An 18,029-nucleotide genomic window follows, 5' to 3' on the forward strand; every position below is an offset into this window, starting at 1 on the left:
CCCTTCTCTGGTTGATGGCCCATGGCATGGTCAAGGGGACACATTGCATACACTACATATCTCTGGTACCTGTATGGTTGTGAGGACTACCCTAGCATTTTTCACCTTCCACATGCTGTACATCACGCACATACGTACATGCAAATACTTATCTTTCATGACATGGTAGGTAGACCTGGGTAATACCCGTTCATCTTTGACCCATCCTAACAAGGACGGCTTGGACCGCAAATGGGCAGATTTTGGCCGAATGCTCTGACCATTGGTAGGGTTGCCAGCTTTTTATATGGCCAGGATGGGATATATTCCGGACAGACATCAGATTTTACAGGCCAACACATACCCACGGTCAGTACAACGGATAGTACTTTTGTTTTATGCCTAAATGTAAGCTTATTGTTATAGCAGTTTAGATGCTTCTTCTGTTTCGTTTACTTGCTTATTCTATTTCTTGTAACATGTAGGTATGTTACATATGGAAATAACTATTATATGTGACTACTGCATGAGATGTGGGACATAATTATGTCATACGGTCGCAGGATATTTTACATTTATAATGGTTTTGATATGGACACAACTGCCAAGATGGGTACTGTCCCCACACAATGTGGGACAGGTGGTAACCCTGACCATTGGGCTAGACTTAGCTATTTGCGGCACGCTAACACGATGTGTTTCACTTCCACTTGGTATAACTATCAACACTGCATTAGAATACGGGCACAGGGTTTTAAATGTCATTTGTTCGAAGGATGGGGACTCAATATTCAGCTACGTGCATTTGTGTTTGCTTCTTAATTTTGTGTTCGCAAGAACTGTCTTGCATGCTTTGCATACGTTTCAGTATCCACGGACACTGGTGTGATTACTATTGCAGGCAGGCTGTAATATTCAGCATTTTAAGTTGCACATAAACAGCCTAGATGTCCACGTCTCTGTGCGGCACTTCGACACGCCCTATGCACTCATGCATGTTTCCTATGCATGTGGATGTGGCGGCAGTGCGCCTTCATTAACATGCATATGGTGCTACTGTGCCATCTGCACGCCACACGGTCGGTGCAAGCCTAACACCTGCCTTGTGCCGAGCTTCATGAATCCCGGGGATTGCTTCACTATAAAGTCCTTTTTTTAATTTTTGTACCTTACATATATCAATACACTCCAATTTTGTGTACCTAATTTTCTATAAAAACTTGACCTCTTATAAATGCATTATTTTGTTATTTTACCATTTTCCTGTTCTTTAATCTATATTTTAATCTTCATTTTATTTTGTTTTCTTTAATTTTATTTTATTTTACTTAATTTCTCCTGTCCTTAAATTCAGAACACTGCTAATTGAAATCCTGTCATTTAGGCCTGGCGGGTTGCTTGCATTTAGCAGCACCTGCCAAAACATTTCCCTATATCCAACAAAATTGGACCAATTTCCACCTCTCTCCCATCTTCTAACCTTTTCCAGCACACAGAAACAAAACTTTTTAAAATCTCTACACATAGTGCTGTGTCTCTAGAGTGCATTAACCCCACCCTGCCTCCTGTTAGCATAATTATGCTGATACACCCTTTTTCTTAACTCTTTTTCCATTTTTCTTATATAATAGGCGGTACATGTCAGACATAAAGCCACGTAAACAATCCCCTTTGTCTGACAATTGTAAAACCCTTTAACACCAATCACCCTTTGGTATCTGGTAATACTAATATTGTTAGTCTCATACATAAGCCTACACTTGCTGCAATTACCACATTTACTCATCCTACCCAAACACATTCTTCCATCCTTCTCCTGGTTACTCTCAAAGTGATTTTAGGTTATTACCTTTCCTATACACAATTTTGGGATTAGGTCCCACCTTATCTATCAAGCCAAAGGCTCCAAACACCCCACCCCAATTCTTTTCCATTATTCTTTGAATCTCGGCTGAATACTTATCATAAGTCATAACACAACAGAAAGAGTCTATTTTAGCCCCATTTTCCTTCCTCATCTGCACCTCAGTGTTCTTTATCAATGGGGGATACCACTCATCCCTTCGACTTGTTATACATTCTTCTTGTCCATCTAAAAGGTACCCTCGGTACCCTCTAGCTGCTAATAAGTCCTTCAGGACTCCCAACTCTTCCACAAATTTATTAAACTCACTAGTTAATCTAGAAATCCTGATTGTCTGTCCTTTTACCAGATTTATCCTCTGCCAAAATGGATGCTCACTCTGAAAAGGTAAAAATCTATTCTAAACTGTCAGTTTCCTATATATTTTTGACTCAAGGCAACCTTCCAAAGTATTTTTATACAAGTGTACATCCAAATAATCAACCACCTCTTTTCCTATTGAGTACGTAAATTTAAAGAAATCTGTTGTGGAATTTAAGTATTCCATAAATTCCACCACCTCTATCTCGGTACCTTCCCAAAGCAGTAGGATATCGTCCAGGAACCTATAATATCTAAACAGGTACTTCCTAAACCTAGATTTTAACACAAACTTAGTCTCCCAGTACCAAAGCACGATATTTGCAAACACTGGTGCTACAATAGCACCCATCGCCACACCTTTGGTTTGTTTGTAGTACTCTCCCTGGAACCACACAGTGTTATTTTTTAGTACTATCTCCATCAACACAGTCAACACACATATTGTGTCCCTGGAAAATCTAGTACCCTCTCTAAGGGCATTTTGGAACATTTCCATCGCCTCCTCATGTGGAATACTCAAATATTAATAGATGACAATCTGACTAAAGAAGAGCGCAATGCACTGAGGAAATTGATGAACAACCATCAAGTGAGGATTATGAAACCAGGTAAGGGGGAGGTGTTGTGATAATGGGACAACATGATTACAATAGTAGGATGTTAAGTTATTTGAATAATAGTATATTCTTTAGTGGAGCTTCCATACATGAAATAAATATTTTGAATAGCAGGCTGGATATGATCCTGGAAGAATTGTTCCAGGAATATAGTTTTAGTGAAGATGAAAGTAAGTTGTTGATGGTAAAATACCCTAGGGTGCCCTCTTTTTTCGGGATTCCAAAAATCTACAAGTCTTTGGAAGACCCCCCGATGAGGCCAATTGTGGCAGGGAAAGGAAGTAAGATTGAACCTCTGGCAAAAATGGTAGACTTTCATCTAAAAAACTTTTTTGAAGACAAGGATCATGTGCTTAAGGACTCTTGGCACCTTCTAAAACATTTAGTAGTAAGTGAGTATAGAGAGCAAGTGTTGTTTATTAGTATTGATGTGAAGGATTTATATTTGAGTATTCTACATGAGGAGGGGATGGAAATGTTCCAAAATGCCCTTAGACAGGGTACTAGATTTTCCGGGGACACAATATATGTGTTGACTGAGTTGATAGAGTTAGTACTGTGGTTCCAGGGAGAGTACTACAAACAAACCCAAGGTGTGGCGATGGGTGCTACTGTAGCACCAGTGTTTGCAAATATAGTGCTTTGGTACTGGGAGACTAAGTTTGTGTTAAAATCTAGGTTTAAGAAGTACCTATTTAGATATTATAGGTTCCTGGATGATATCCTACTGCTTAGGGAAGGTAGCGAGACAGAGGTGGTGGAATTTATGGAATACTTAAATTCCACAACAGACTTCTTTAAATTTATGTACTCAGTAGGAAAAGAGGAGGTTGATTATTTGGATGTACACTTATATAAAAATACTTTGGAAGGTTGCCTTGAGTCAAAAATATATAGGAAACCGACCTTTTCGAATAGTTTTTTACATTTTCAGAGTAAGCATCCATTTTGGCAGAAGAGAAATCTGGTAAAAGGAAAGATGATCAGGATTTCTAGATTAACTAGTGAGTTTAATAAATTTGTGGAAGAGGTGGACAGGAAGAATATGTAACAACTAGAAGGGATGAGTGGTATTTCCCATTGATAAAGAACAACACTGAGGTGCTGATGAGGAAGGAAAATGGGTTTAAAATAGACTCTTTCTGTTGTGTTATGACACATAGTAGTATAAGTAGGATAGGTATTCAGCCAAGATTCGAAGAATAATGGAAAAGAATTGGGGTGGAGTGTTTGGAGCCTTTGGCTTGATAAATAAGGTGGGACCTAACCCCAAAATTGTGCATAGGAAAGGTAATAACCTAAAATCACTATTTGAGAAGAACCAGGAGAAGGATGCAAGGATGTGTTTGGGTAGGATGAGTAAATGTGGTAATTGCAGGGAGTGTAGATTTATGTATGACACTACCAATATAAGTATTACCGGATACGAAAGGGTGTTTGGTGTTAAAGGGTTGTACAATTGTCAGACAAAGGGGGTTGTTTACGTGGCTTTATGTCAGATATGTACCACCTATTATATAGAAAAAAGAGTTAAGAAAAAGGGTGTATCAGCATAATTTTCCTATCAGGAGGCAGGATGGGGCTAACACACTCTATAGATACAGCACTATGTGTAGAGATTTTAAAAAGTTTTGATTCTGTGTGCTGGAAAACATTAGAAGTCAGGAGAGAGATGAAAATTGGTTTAATTTTGTTGAATATAGGGAAATATGTTGGCAGGTGTTGCTAAATGCAAGTAACCCGCTAGGCCTAAATGACAGGATTTCAATTAGTAGTTTTCTAAAATTAAGTAAAATAAAGTAAAATTAAAGAAAACCCAAATAAAACGAAGATTAAAATATAGATTAAAGAACAGGAAAATGGTAAAATAAAATAATACATTTATAAGAGGTCAAGTTTTTATAGAAAATTAGATACACAAAATTGGAATGTATTGATATATGTACGGTACAAAAATTAAAACAGGAGTTTATAGTGAAGCAATATTTATTTTATGAGATGTATAAAAATGATTTTTAGTGGGGATTGTTTAATAAATAATTTTTATTTTTATATTTAGTAAATGTATAAGATGGCCAGTTTACAGATGCTTAGGTTTTAAGAAAATGATGGTGTGTTTTTTTAAAAAAAAGTCACATGACTGCTGTTTGGTATAAAATTGAGGAAATGATGTGTATGTTTTGCATCTGAAGAAGTTCCATTTTTTATGGAGGAATACAGGAATGAAAGCGCTTATACAGCCTTTCTGGAAAACTCGTGTAGTTGTCCGACTTTCTTTGCAAAAGCCTTGCACTGGACTTTGTTTACAAATTGCTGGAACCTGTGTTTTGAGAGACTGCCTTACTGACTATATGCAAATATACAGAGCTGAGTATATATTTTTTTGCTTATAGAGTTTGTTAATTGTTGCTTAGATCTGTGTTGAAACTGTTGTCTCACTGTTCATAGGTTTATAGGTTCATAGATTAGTACTAGGCTAACTGCACTTGCGAGCCATTTTAAACCAAGCCAGTTATCCCTTGTGAGACTCAAACCCTGCACCTTGTGTTTGTAAGGCAAACACCTTAACCAAAGGCAAACACCTTAACCATTAGGCCACCCTCCCAACCCGAGAGACCTCCTACCTTCTGAGAGATTGATCTGCAAATATACAGATCTGAGTATATTTTTTGGTTTTAAAGTTTGTACTGTTAGTTGTTGCTTAGATCTCTGTTGAAATTGTTTTCCCCACCCCACCCCTCATTTTCTGCCGTGTCTTCAGTTGGTATAACTGGTTTTTACAGATTGTGTGTTATCTAACTCAAGGATCACTTAATTTGACACTGCAAACAGTGTAAATATGTTATCAACCAGGAATATCTATACCTGGAAAGTAGGAACAGGAAGATCTATGCACAGAGATTTTATAACTGCAACTCTGCAGGTTTAGTCTACTTGGCTGTCTGCAGGTCTTGCCAAGCATTTTATGTAGGCAAGACCGAGAGACAGCTAAAGAGACGCATTTACGAACACTATTATGAGATCCAAAAGCAAAGCAATACCAATGCCCTCTATAAGCACACCTTGGTGTGCCAATCTGCCTTTTTCATGTTCTATGTGTTGGAATCAGTACCAAAATGCTCTAGGGGAGGACATTGGGAAGTTAAGCTATCACACAGAGAGACATGTTGGCAGATTTTGTTAGCCTCTAATAAAGCTCCGGGTCTTAATGACCTTATTTCTATTATGCCTTATTTGAAGCTCAGAGCTGAAATATTGTAATTGAATATATGGGGTATATAGAAATTGGTATATTTTATACATTTAGAATTTTTATATACACTGTGGTAGGATCAAAACCTGCATTGGGTATAAATTGTATATATTTTTGCAAAATGCTTGAAATATTCACAGTGTCTTTTATTTTAGTTTATTTTTAATGTTATAATATGATGAATGAAATTTTATTGTGTTTTGTATTGCATTGCCTTGCAGTGTGTTTTACATTGCCTTTAAACAATTAATGGTATAAATATTTTACCTAAGATCTAATAGATACTATATATATATTTTTAAATTAAGTCTATGCCTATACATTCTATGCTTTGGCAGTCTTGCAGCTTCAATTTATTTTATGTATCCATTGATATTTATCCAATTATTCAATTATCCTATTACATTTTGTATATATAAAGTCAGGATTTGTTTGTTTGAATTGTGTCTGAGGAAGTTGCATGGGCGACGAAAACGTGTTTGTACTGAAGCGTTAAAATAAATTTCTCATTGTGCAGTTCGCATTGGATTTTCTGACTTGAGTGCCTTATAGTGACGTTGGTTTACTCCTTGTGGCTGTTCCCTGCCTGTTTGCTGCCTTTCCTGGAGGTTCGGTAATTTGACCTGTTAGTAACAGTCTGCATTCAAATTACTGGAACCTGTGTTCTGAGAGACTGCCTTGCAGACTATCTGCAAATATACAGAGCTGAGTATATATATTTTTTTGGTTACAGAGTTTGTTAATTGTTGCTTATATCTCTGTTGAAACTGTTGTCTCACTGTTCTGAGACTGATGTGCAAATATACAGAGCTGAGTATATTTTTTTGGTTTTAAAGTTTGTACTGTTAATTGTTGCTTAGATCTCTGTTGAAACTGCCCCCCCCCCCCATTTTCTGCCGTGTCTTCAGTTGGTATAACTGTTTTTTACAGCTTGTGTGTTATCTAACTCAAGGATCACTTAATTTGACCTGTTAGTAACAGCCTGCATTCAAATTGCTGGAACCTGTGTTCAAATATACAGAGTTGAGTATTTTTTTTTTTTTTGGTTTTAAAGTTTGTACTGTTAGTTGTTGCTCAGATCTCTGTTGAAACTGTTTTGTCCCACCCTCCCTATTTTTAGTCTGTAGTTTAAATTTGGTGGCTTTTGCAGTTGCCCGCCCCACTGTAGATTTGAACTGGGACACTCCCCTAGTCCCATCTCTTTACCACATTCTACCTAATAAACTCTTTAGGCACTTGCTTTTAGTCCTTTTTAATTTAATTGCATTTTTTAAACTGTGTTTGGTCTAATATTGCTACGTACTCAAGTGTGCTGCATGTGAATTGTTTTTACTACTTTTCTGTATAAAAAAAAAAACCTGTAAGCCTGTTTCCTACCTTTCCTGTAACTCGTGTTTCAAATACAGATTTGCTGTATCCAGGACTGTATGTAAGCTTCTGAGCCCCCAAGCCTTTCTGTGTTGGAGGGAAGCCTTCTAGCTTATCAGTGGGAGTGGTTAAGTACTAGGTAACCTGTCTACCACATAAGGAGTGGTTCTGGCCCAGAAATTGTAGTTATTGGCCGTTTGGGCAATCTTCCATCTCTCTCAACTTGCTGATTTGAAAGCCTGCATTTGCACTTGTTTCTGTCCTGTAACTCGCCTAGTGCAGATACAGACTCTTAGTTTTAGCACTTAAATTTGCTTATTCATGCTCAGCACTTGTTCAGAACTTGTAGCAATAAATAAGCTACTAATTACTACAGCACTCAATCTTCCTCATCACCTAGAGGAAAACAGTTTTTGTACTTACTTTTCTCACTTGCTTAGAGAAAAACAGCACTTGTACTCACTTTCCTCACTTATCTAGAGGAAAATAGTTTTTTATTCAGGCATGTCCAAGGGTCAGCTCCCAATGTACTCTCCTGTCCATCTGATGAATCTGGGCATCTTGAGACAATGTACAAATTGCCTCATGTACACAGACAACCCTCTTCTCCTACCACCCAACAGTACAACCTGTGAGGGATGCACTTATCTAGCCAAACTGGAGGTAAAGCTCTCTCCAACCAAGACTGAGCTTAGTCATGAGGAGAAGGTAAACATTTGCACCACACCACACCACATTCATCACATAGTCTCACTAAATCTACACCACCAAAATCCACACATAGTAACACAAAAACATTTGCAGAGGATCTCAATAATAATCTGTCTAAGCAACAGAGACCTCCAAAGCAGAAACGCAAGCAACCTCCATCCCCCAACACAACCCAAATGACACACAGACCACAGACTCAGTGTGTCACTAAACCACAGCCAATGTACCCAACACACTAGTCATGGGTGACTCTATAGTCAGGCACACTGATGTCCCACTCACCAGGCTAAACAAGGAGAAGGTTACTGTCAGCTGCCTGTCGGGTGCCAGGATCCGCCACATAACCCATGCACTCAGGTCACTCCACAACAAGTACAAATATAACTCTGTCATTGTCCATGTTGGTGTGAATGACCTGAGACGTACCTCCCTGGACTACATGAAAAGAGACATGGAAGAGCTCTCCAATCTTGTAGCCCAGGCAGGTATGACCCTAGCCCTGAGTAGCATTCTGCCATCACCCAGAATGATACCGCAGTACAAGGACAAAATGACTGACTTCAACAATTGGCTAAGCTTCTGGTGTCATTCTAAGGGAATCCAGTATCTGTCTGCTTGGGATGACATGGTCGACAGACCACGATGCTTTGCCACAGATGGCCTGCACCTGTCACCCCTGGGATTCCATATACTGGCTAAGGCTCTTGCTGCCCCCATAGTGCCTTTTTAGGCAGGGTTCAAATAAATTCACCACCATAACAGGAACAGGCAAGCAAAAACTGAGGGTAATGCTACTCAATGCTAGAAGTCTAAATCTCAAAATGCACTCACTCAAGTCACTCCTTAAAATAGAGAACATCGATATCTGTGCAGTGATTGAGACATAGTTCAAGGCTCCAGAGAGCACCCCTGCACTACCAGGCTATAACTCATACCACACTTTTCGGCTATGTAACCTGGAACAAATCACCAAAGGCAGAGGTGTGTCCATATTCATTAAGGATATCCACACCTCCAGGCTAGTTGCTCAGCATGATGCATCCGAGGTTATCCAAGTGCAACTAACTCTGGGCAAAATTGCAATCCAAACTGTAGCTTGCTACAGATCTCCCACCATGCCCCAGGATTCCCACTCCTCTTTTCTTGATGTACTGGAAAATATCTGGGTTCAACCAAACACCCTAATAATGGGCGACTTCAACTGCCCTACCATTAACTGTGAAAACTACTCATGTACCTACTCCTTAGCTCAACGCTTTCTGAAATTCATAAACTCCAATGCCCTAGATCAACTTATCCACACCCCCACCATGGGAAACAATATCCTAGACTTAGTCATTACCAACGAGTGAACGGTGTTCCACACCTGAAGTCAACTCCTCGTTGGTCCGATTCGACAATAAGCTTATCACCATTGATATCCACATCCCACCCCCACCCTCATTAAGGAAACCACAGTAAAACAATTTTCCAAAGCCAACTTCATGCTTCTTAAGACAGAAGTGGTGAACTTCATGACACCCATGCACATGGACAATACAGTTACAACTGCTGAGTCCTACACAAATGCACTCTATAAGCACTTACATGAGTGCATGGATCGTGCTATCCCAAACAGAACCAAGACACTATCCTCCAAAAATAGGAAGCCAATCTGGTGGTCCCCTGCCATAAACAAACTGTACAACATAAGGAAGAAACTGTTGCAAAAGAGAGTAAAATCCCATGAGTGGAGGAGCTCCCTGGTCAGCCTCAGTAAGAAGCTGAGATCCCTTATAAGATCCTCCAAAGCTAGCTACGAAAACAAAATCCCCACTAAATCCAAGGACAACCACAAAGCATTCTATAGCTATGTCAATAATCTAGATGGCAACACCCAGATCTGCTCTGAGTTACAGCACAAATGCATGAAAATTACAGGACCAACTGATATTGCCAACATCCTGGCAGATAGGTTCAGTGCTAACTTTAATCCCCTCTCACCCCCTAAAGGGCCCATATCTATACAGGAAGAATGCAGAGTCCCTGTAATCACAACTACGCAGGTAACAGCTGCACTCATTAAAGCCAAAAATACAGCATCCATGGGACCGGACAACATCCCAGGCTGTGTTTTACACGAACTTCAGAACGAACTGGCTCCCCACTTAAGCCTCATGTTCAATAATAGCCTCACATCATGCTTTGTGCCCACTGAATGGTGCACAACAACAGTTATCCCTCTCCACAAAGGGGGAGCCACCACTGATCCCGGGAACTATCGACCTATTAGCCTGACAAGCCTGGTCTGCAAGGGCATGGAACTTATCATCATGGAACTCATAAACAAAGACATTTGTAACCTCCAAACTCTGGATCCCACCCAGTTCGGGTTTGTGAAAGGCAGATCATGCCTCCTGAATCTGATCGACTTCTTTGAGGCAGTCACCAAAGCCGTGGATGAGGGTAAGGTGGTTCACACAGCCTATCTTGACCTCGCCAAGGCTTTTGACACCATCCCCCATTCTGGAAGTATAGCTAAACTCACTAAACTAGGTATAAATCCCTATGTTACAAGATGGGTTGCCAACTGGCTCACTGACAGAACCCACACTGTAAAAGTTGCAGACTCCAAATCTGACCTCAAAGCAGTGACAAGTGGAGTACCACAGGGTTCCATCCTGGGACCTCTCCTGTTTGATATCTACTTCTCTGAAGTACAGGCTAACACAGAAGGCCTCTGGCTAATGAAGTCTGCAGATGACTGCAAACTAGGAGCCATAGTCAAGTCCCCAAATTATGTGGACATCCTACAGAAGGGCCTCACTGAGACATATGCCTGGTGTCAGAGCCATGGCCTCAAGCTCAATGCCAAAAAGTGCAGTGTCATCCCCTTTGGTAAAAACTCTGTACCCATGAACTACCACATAGGCAGCAATCTATTTAACACCGAATGTGTGATAAGAGACCTTGGGACCTAGATGGACAGTAGTCTTTCCTTTGACAGTCACATCGCCACAGTAGTCAGGAAGTCCTTCTACATGGCACACCTCATCATAAAAGGGTTCTCATCCAGGAAAAAAGAGGTCATTGTTCCCCTCTACTCGACACTCAATTAGACCCATTATAGAGTACAACGCCCCTTTTGGAATGTACCTCACAAGACATCTGCAGCAGCTGGAAAGGCCACAGAAGTACCTCATAAAGAGGATTACTGGCCTCAAACAAATACCCTACACTGACTGCCTCAAAAAACTCCAGCTTTACTCCGTAGCATATCACCTACTCCGAAGTGATCTCTGCCCAACATATAAAGCTATGTCAAACCCGGAGCTGTTGGACATGCTACACCTAAAGAAATCCCAATCCCTCCGAGCTACACACTCTAGGAAACTAAACCTTGTTACCACAATAAATAGGACATGCTGGAGGGATAGATTCCTGTCCCAGAGACTTCCTACACCCTGGGACAAGCTCCCCATCTATGTCAAGCAAAGTTCTTCATTAGTACTCTTCAAGAAAAATCTTGATGAGTGGATGGGAAATAGGAAATACACCCCGGGAATCACTTCTGTGTCTCTGCTCAACAGTGGCACAGGAAAATAACTTTCGTGGGTGGCTAGTCTTACGTAGGCCCTTGGGCCGATAGCCTAGTACCTACCTATGAACAAGGTGATTGATTTATATTGAAGTTTTGAGAAATGTATCTTTCAAGCAAATCCAAATAGAAGAGTACGTTTTGGGGCTTCACGATATTAATGTAAAGATTTTACAAGGCTGTAGCTATGACAAAAGAGGTATGAATTAAATCTTATAAAGTACATTATTCATTTATATAATTAATTAAATGAGTAGACAGTTGCAAGTAAATAATGAGCTATGGATTTACAAAACACATGGCTTGTTCTAGGCACATGTATCCAGAGATTTGTGTTCATGCATACTGGTGAGAAGGACACACCTATATATAACTTAAGGACACACTCAAAGGCATAGGATAGCTGAATCCAACATATAGCTATTGATGTACTGAGGGCAGCTATACTGGAATAAATAGTATAAGTTAAGTTGGATTCTTGTGTTTATAGTTTTTTTTTCTTCAGTTCTGTGTGAGAAAATAATACTGCATGACAGGAGCTGGTCATAATCAGATCATGTGCATCATCAGGTTATCTGTATTAAATTATGACAGGAAGTCACCTCTGGCAGAGGCATTTTTCTGTTTATGCATCTTACAGAACTTTCCAGCTGCTTCAAATCTAAGCCACTATTCATGATACAGATTGTAATAAGGCATAGTCAGTGAACTGCTGCTACTATTTAACTTCAAATGGGGATTGGTTTCCTATCAGCTGGTACCAGTATTGTCTTTTGTATTCCTGCAAGTATACTGAAAACTCTGAAAGGGACCATTACTCGATCTCTTCACATTTCTATGATCTCTACATTTTGCCCGTAGCTTTGTGTTACTGTCCTTTACCAATACCAAATATTTTGAAATACACTTTGGTTAGGTATATAGTGCAGCAGATGAGATCAGGAGCACAGGGAACATTTTCCTTTAAGACTTCACAATCAGATATGTGGAGTTGTATGCTGTAAAATCTTTGAAATGGCTCAGAATGAGGAACATTTTATGTGAAGAGTTTGCTGGTAAGATGCAATTTCTGTGGTATTCTACTGAAACTTTCTGACTTGATTTTGTCATTGTGGTAGTTGTAACTATTCTAGTCTTTTAGCCCTAGCCATCCACAGTTGGTCAACATTTATGCCCTTATTCATTACCCCATGAGACAAGCATTAGCTTCTGAAGATGAGTTTAGAATTTGGCACCAATTATGCTTTAGATGGACAGTTGACTGCTGTGATTGCTTCATCAGTACCCACTCTTGTATACAGTTATACTAAGAAATTCTCTGATGGTTTATCAATTTTGTGTTGCCACACCAGATTTAAGTCAACATTTCTTCAAATCATAAAGGAAAAATCTTTGCTCATGCAACATTAAGTCCAGAATCAAACAGAAAATAGGGGCTGTTGTGTGACAGACTGAGCTAGCTATAATGCTTTGCAAAATGGTAATAGGGGCAGCTTCCTACATATTAGAAGGAAATAAGGAGAAAAGGAAGGGTAAATAGAGAAAGGGGTAAATAAAGAAAGGGGATGGAGATTATGGCTCTCATTTTTACAGTTCAAGGTAAACACATTTCTGCTTACACACTTGCACAAGCAAATCACATATAATTTATACACTATCCATCAAAATAGAGCAAGACAATTACCTTCTCTTACAGAGGTGGAGTTCCATTGTCACACAAGTAGTTGTAGAATGAGCCAAGAGGACTTCTGGGGTTTTATACTTAGTTCTTTAACAGAGATACAAATTTTGTGTGTTCTAAATTTTTTGTCAACACAGTAGTTTATTGTACTTGATAGTTGAAGACATTACCTAGTTACATTGTAATCAGCAAACATGGAGCATACATTAAAGTTACAGTCGTAATTTGTATGCCCTGTTCCACATAATGCTCCATGCTCCATAACTCACACACATACTAGGCACAGAAGTTGGTATAAACTCTAAATTGAATGTTTGTTGTATATCCCACTTTTCTTAGACATGGTTTTATGTAAGCACATGTATGAAGGAGTAAAGAGACACTCATGAAGCAGGCTGTGCTACTGTAGAAGGGAACGCTAAACAGTGACAACACAGAATTATGTAAAGCATCTATAAATATTCTACCTTAGTTAATTTAAAAAATTAGGAAATTTTATGTTACTGGTAACAGCCTTAAATAAAAACAGACACTATAGTTACGGATTTAGGAGAAGGTGATTAGTCAGATATTACTGATTTGAATATATTTTATACTTTCCAAACTAGTATTTTCTGACTAGTGAAGCAAATTTTAGGAGGTTTTATTGATGACACTGTTATCCAGATTGTTAGACTGACATAAAGATACTAATAGTCCATTTCTGATGCCTGGTACTTAACTATAGCTCTGATATTAAATGTCTGGTTTGTTTCTGATGTTAAAGAAAGATGATTTCATTTTAATGGAAATTAATGACAGGTCCAAAATTGAAAACTTTTATGACACTAGTAATTAGAGAGCCCTTGACACTGGCTTTGATAAATAAGAAGTAGTTACCAAAGATAATAAGGCCTAGAATCGTATCTAGAGGAAGTTGACTAATAACTGTTTGAAGAGGGAGCCTCATTGATTTTAATCATTTGCATTCTTTTAGTGAAACATGATCTCAGTTAGTGAGACTGCCATACAAATATACTGAATATATATAAAAATCAGTCTTTTTTGTTCTCATTATCTTGCTACATGACTGATTAATAGATGACATATCAATAAATGGAAATAATGCTGTTTTTCTCTCCTTTCTACATAAGTCTAAATAAGTTCATAAAACTTCATTTTATATTTCATATTATTGTATTTAAATACTCTTTTCATTATTATAGACAGAAATTTCAGGGAACATTGTTGGCTAGGCTTACGTAGGCCTTTTGGCCGATAGCCTAGTACCTACCTATGAACCTATGTGTTTTTGAAAATACTCCACTTTAGTTTTGTAGCAGAATGGGTTACTAGTTTTCTTTTTTAAATATATATATATATATATATATATATATATATATATATATATATATATATACACACACACACACACACATATATATATATATATATATATATATATATATATATATATATATATATACCAATGTTGAATGCTTTAACTTTTATACATGGTGGAAGCTGATGATAAGGTTTTTGGTGTGACTAATACACATTGTTCCATGTGTATAGTTATACACAGAAGTTTGTTTCAAAATTCAAAAGTTAAAAATTCTTTCATCCATGACAAGTTGTTTAAAATGCTGTTGTAAGTCAACGCATGTAAAACCATTTTACAGATGTTCTAATTTTATCACATTCACATGCCAGCATATAAGTGTCTTTCACTTAATGTCAATGGCCTCAATAGCAACATGAAAACAGCCAGCTTGCTTGAGTTTATTAAAATGCAAAAAGCAAATATTGTACTTCTACAAGAGAGGCATCTACTTAAAAATTATTTAGATAAATTGTCATTTAACATTTTTCCAATTATTGCTGACTCTTGTTATAGCAATAAAAGGAGAAGTACTCATATTCTGGAAAAAAATTCTCTCACAATGCCTAAAATACTCAGTACCTTTTCTAATAAAGAGGGAATGCTAAGTTTGGTAGGACTGGAAATCAATAAGAAGTGTTATACTTTAATTAATTCTTACTGGATACCTGGTCTGAGTAACAGACATGTAGAAAAATACTTAGACACTATAACTTTACATGCCATAGGCAAAATCATATTAGCTGGCAATTTTAACTGTTTACTATCTGATAGAGACACCTCTAGGGGTAATAAACCTAAAACAACAGCGCAATCTAAAAAAGTGAATAATCATATAACCTCAATGAATCTTATAAGATATTTATGAACGAAGTATTGCTAACTCCCTTAATTATACTCACTACTCATTCAGATTTGGAACCCAAAAGAACATAAAGTATTTATTTCAAATAACTTGTACTCCAAACTGCAAGAAGTCTTAATAATGTCATGTCCACTTTCTGATCATAATTCCCTTATTTTCAACATTACTTTAAGAAATGATGATTTCATTTTTTTGCAAAGAATTCCAGCCTTCATAATAAAAATATAAGGTTTTAAAGATTGGGTTTTAAGTGAAGTTAACACTTTTTTGGAGTTTAATAATAATGGTGAAGTAGATGACAACATACTATGGGATGCATTAAAAGCTTACCTTTATGGAAGAATAAAAACTGGTATTTACTAAAGAGAAACGAATGGGATATGGACTTATTAGAATTACAGACTAAAACAGATAAATTAAAATCAAAATTAAAACCTAATGATAAGGTTGCATATTCAGAATGATTATGTTTAAACCAAAAATATGTAAAAATATTGAATCATAAAGTTACAATTAACCTAGAAAGACTTAAGTTACAATCTTATTCTGTAAATCCTAAACATCTGCATAAGTTGGCCATTAGGATTAAACAAACTAATAATTTAAATCAACAGAATTAAATAAACAGAAACAACCGATCTAAAAGGTATATTAGATGCATTTAGAACATATTATAAATCAATTAATGATAAAAAAATCCCTCCAGAGAATGAAGATAAAATAGATACTTTTATTCAAAACAATATCATAAATAAAATATCAAAACAACAAAATTAGATACTAGATAAAACAATATCATTAACGGAATTAAAAGACCAAATCAAAAATCTGAAAAAAATAAAGCCCCAGGTTTGGATGGAATTATCTCAGAAATATATAAAAGTATCCCATCTTCAACTCAAAAAATTCTGTTAAATGTATTCTCATTGATTAAAAATGAATGGAAACTCCCCCTTCTTGGAGATATTCCTTCACTTCCCCTATTTTAAAACAAGGCAAATAAATCACAACTTTGTTCCTCCTATAGACCTATCTGTTAAATATCAATTACAAAATCTTAATGTCTATATTGGTTAAGAGACTGAATATGATTCTACCTAATTTAATAGATAATGCTCAAACAGACTTTATTTTACATACAAAAGTTCAAGATAACATCATTAAATTATTATCATTGATTGACATTGCTAATAAAACCAAAAAGCAACTCTCCATTAACAGTTTGGACACTGATAAAGTCTTTGATTCTATTAACTGGACTTCTTTACACAAAATACTTCAAGGTTATAATTTTTCTCTAGATTTTATAAATGTAATACTAAGTTTATATAATGATTCCCAAGCCTAAGTTAAAATTAGGTCATATTTATAGTCATCATTTAAAATTCAAAAGGGACAAAACATGGCTGTCCATTATCACCCTTATTGCTTGCACTGTTGATAGAACCTTTTGCTAATTTATATAATAAACAATAATAATATAAAGGGATTTTCTTCAAATAGTGAACATTGTTCTAAAATTCAGCTGTTTGTGGATGATATATTTTTAACAAGTGAGAATATAGATTCTTATTTACGTCATATCATTGAATCAATACATTATTTTGAAAAGATTTTGGGACTAAAATTCAATCAAAATAAAACTGAAGCATTATTAGTCAATAAGAAAATTAATAAAAAAATGAGAGTCTATAGAAACTTTAATTTGGAAAATAAAACATTACAATGTTTAGGGATTAGTATAAAATCTACCTACAAGGAGAAGCTACTTTCAAATTATACTACTCTCCTAAACACTATTACTAAGTTAATTAAAAATTGGAATAAAATGTTTTTTTACTATGGAGGACAGACTCACATTGATAAAAATGGTTATTCTACCCAAAGTGTTACTTTATACAAAATTTATTTATTTATTTATTTATTTATTTCAGTTTGATGACCGGGGAGGTCCACTGGGCTCAGGAGCCCATTTTCAGTGGAGGCCCGGGGAGAAAAGCTCCACATTACAAAATACAAAGATAAAAAGAATAAAAAGAATAAAACAAAATACAAAATACAAAAGATAAAAATAAACATAAGATTCAAGGTACAGATACATAAGGATGCAACCGTCAGTCTACATGGTATGAATGCTGGTAATTTCTGATACAGAGGTAATAAAAGGAATGGTGTTTACATAACATATTATTTATATCTTGAAATGGATGATTAAAAGATTACAAAGAGTCTGAGTCTAGTAATGGCAGAGTGGTAGAACAAGCATAAGTTTTTAGGGAGGGGAATAAAGGGAGAGCAAACTATTTACAGTATTTACATATATACACAGGACAACAGTAGCAATAAGTAGATATGAACAAGGTTGATAGTAGTAAGAAATTGAATAGCATT

The 18,029-nt window shown here is 36.8% G+C and overlaps 1 protein-coding gene across 2 annotated transcripts in view; it reads right to left on the reverse strand.

The window, feature by feature from the left end:
- ARL15 (ADP ribosylation factor like GTPase 15) overlaps positions 1–18,029 on the reverse strand; it is a 3,047,572-nt gene that overhangs the window by 1,069,424 nt on the left and 1,960,119 nt on the right. The gene's annotated exons all lie outside the window — the stretch shown is intronic.

This window comes from Protopterus annectens, chromosome 2.part2, assembly GCF_019279795.1.
Source record: "Protopterus annectens isolate FY-2018-M chromosome 2.part2, PAN1.0, whole genome shotgun sequence".
NCBI classification, from domain to species: Eukaryota; Metazoa; Chordata; order Ceratodontiformes; family Protopteridae; genus Protopterus; species Protopterus annectens.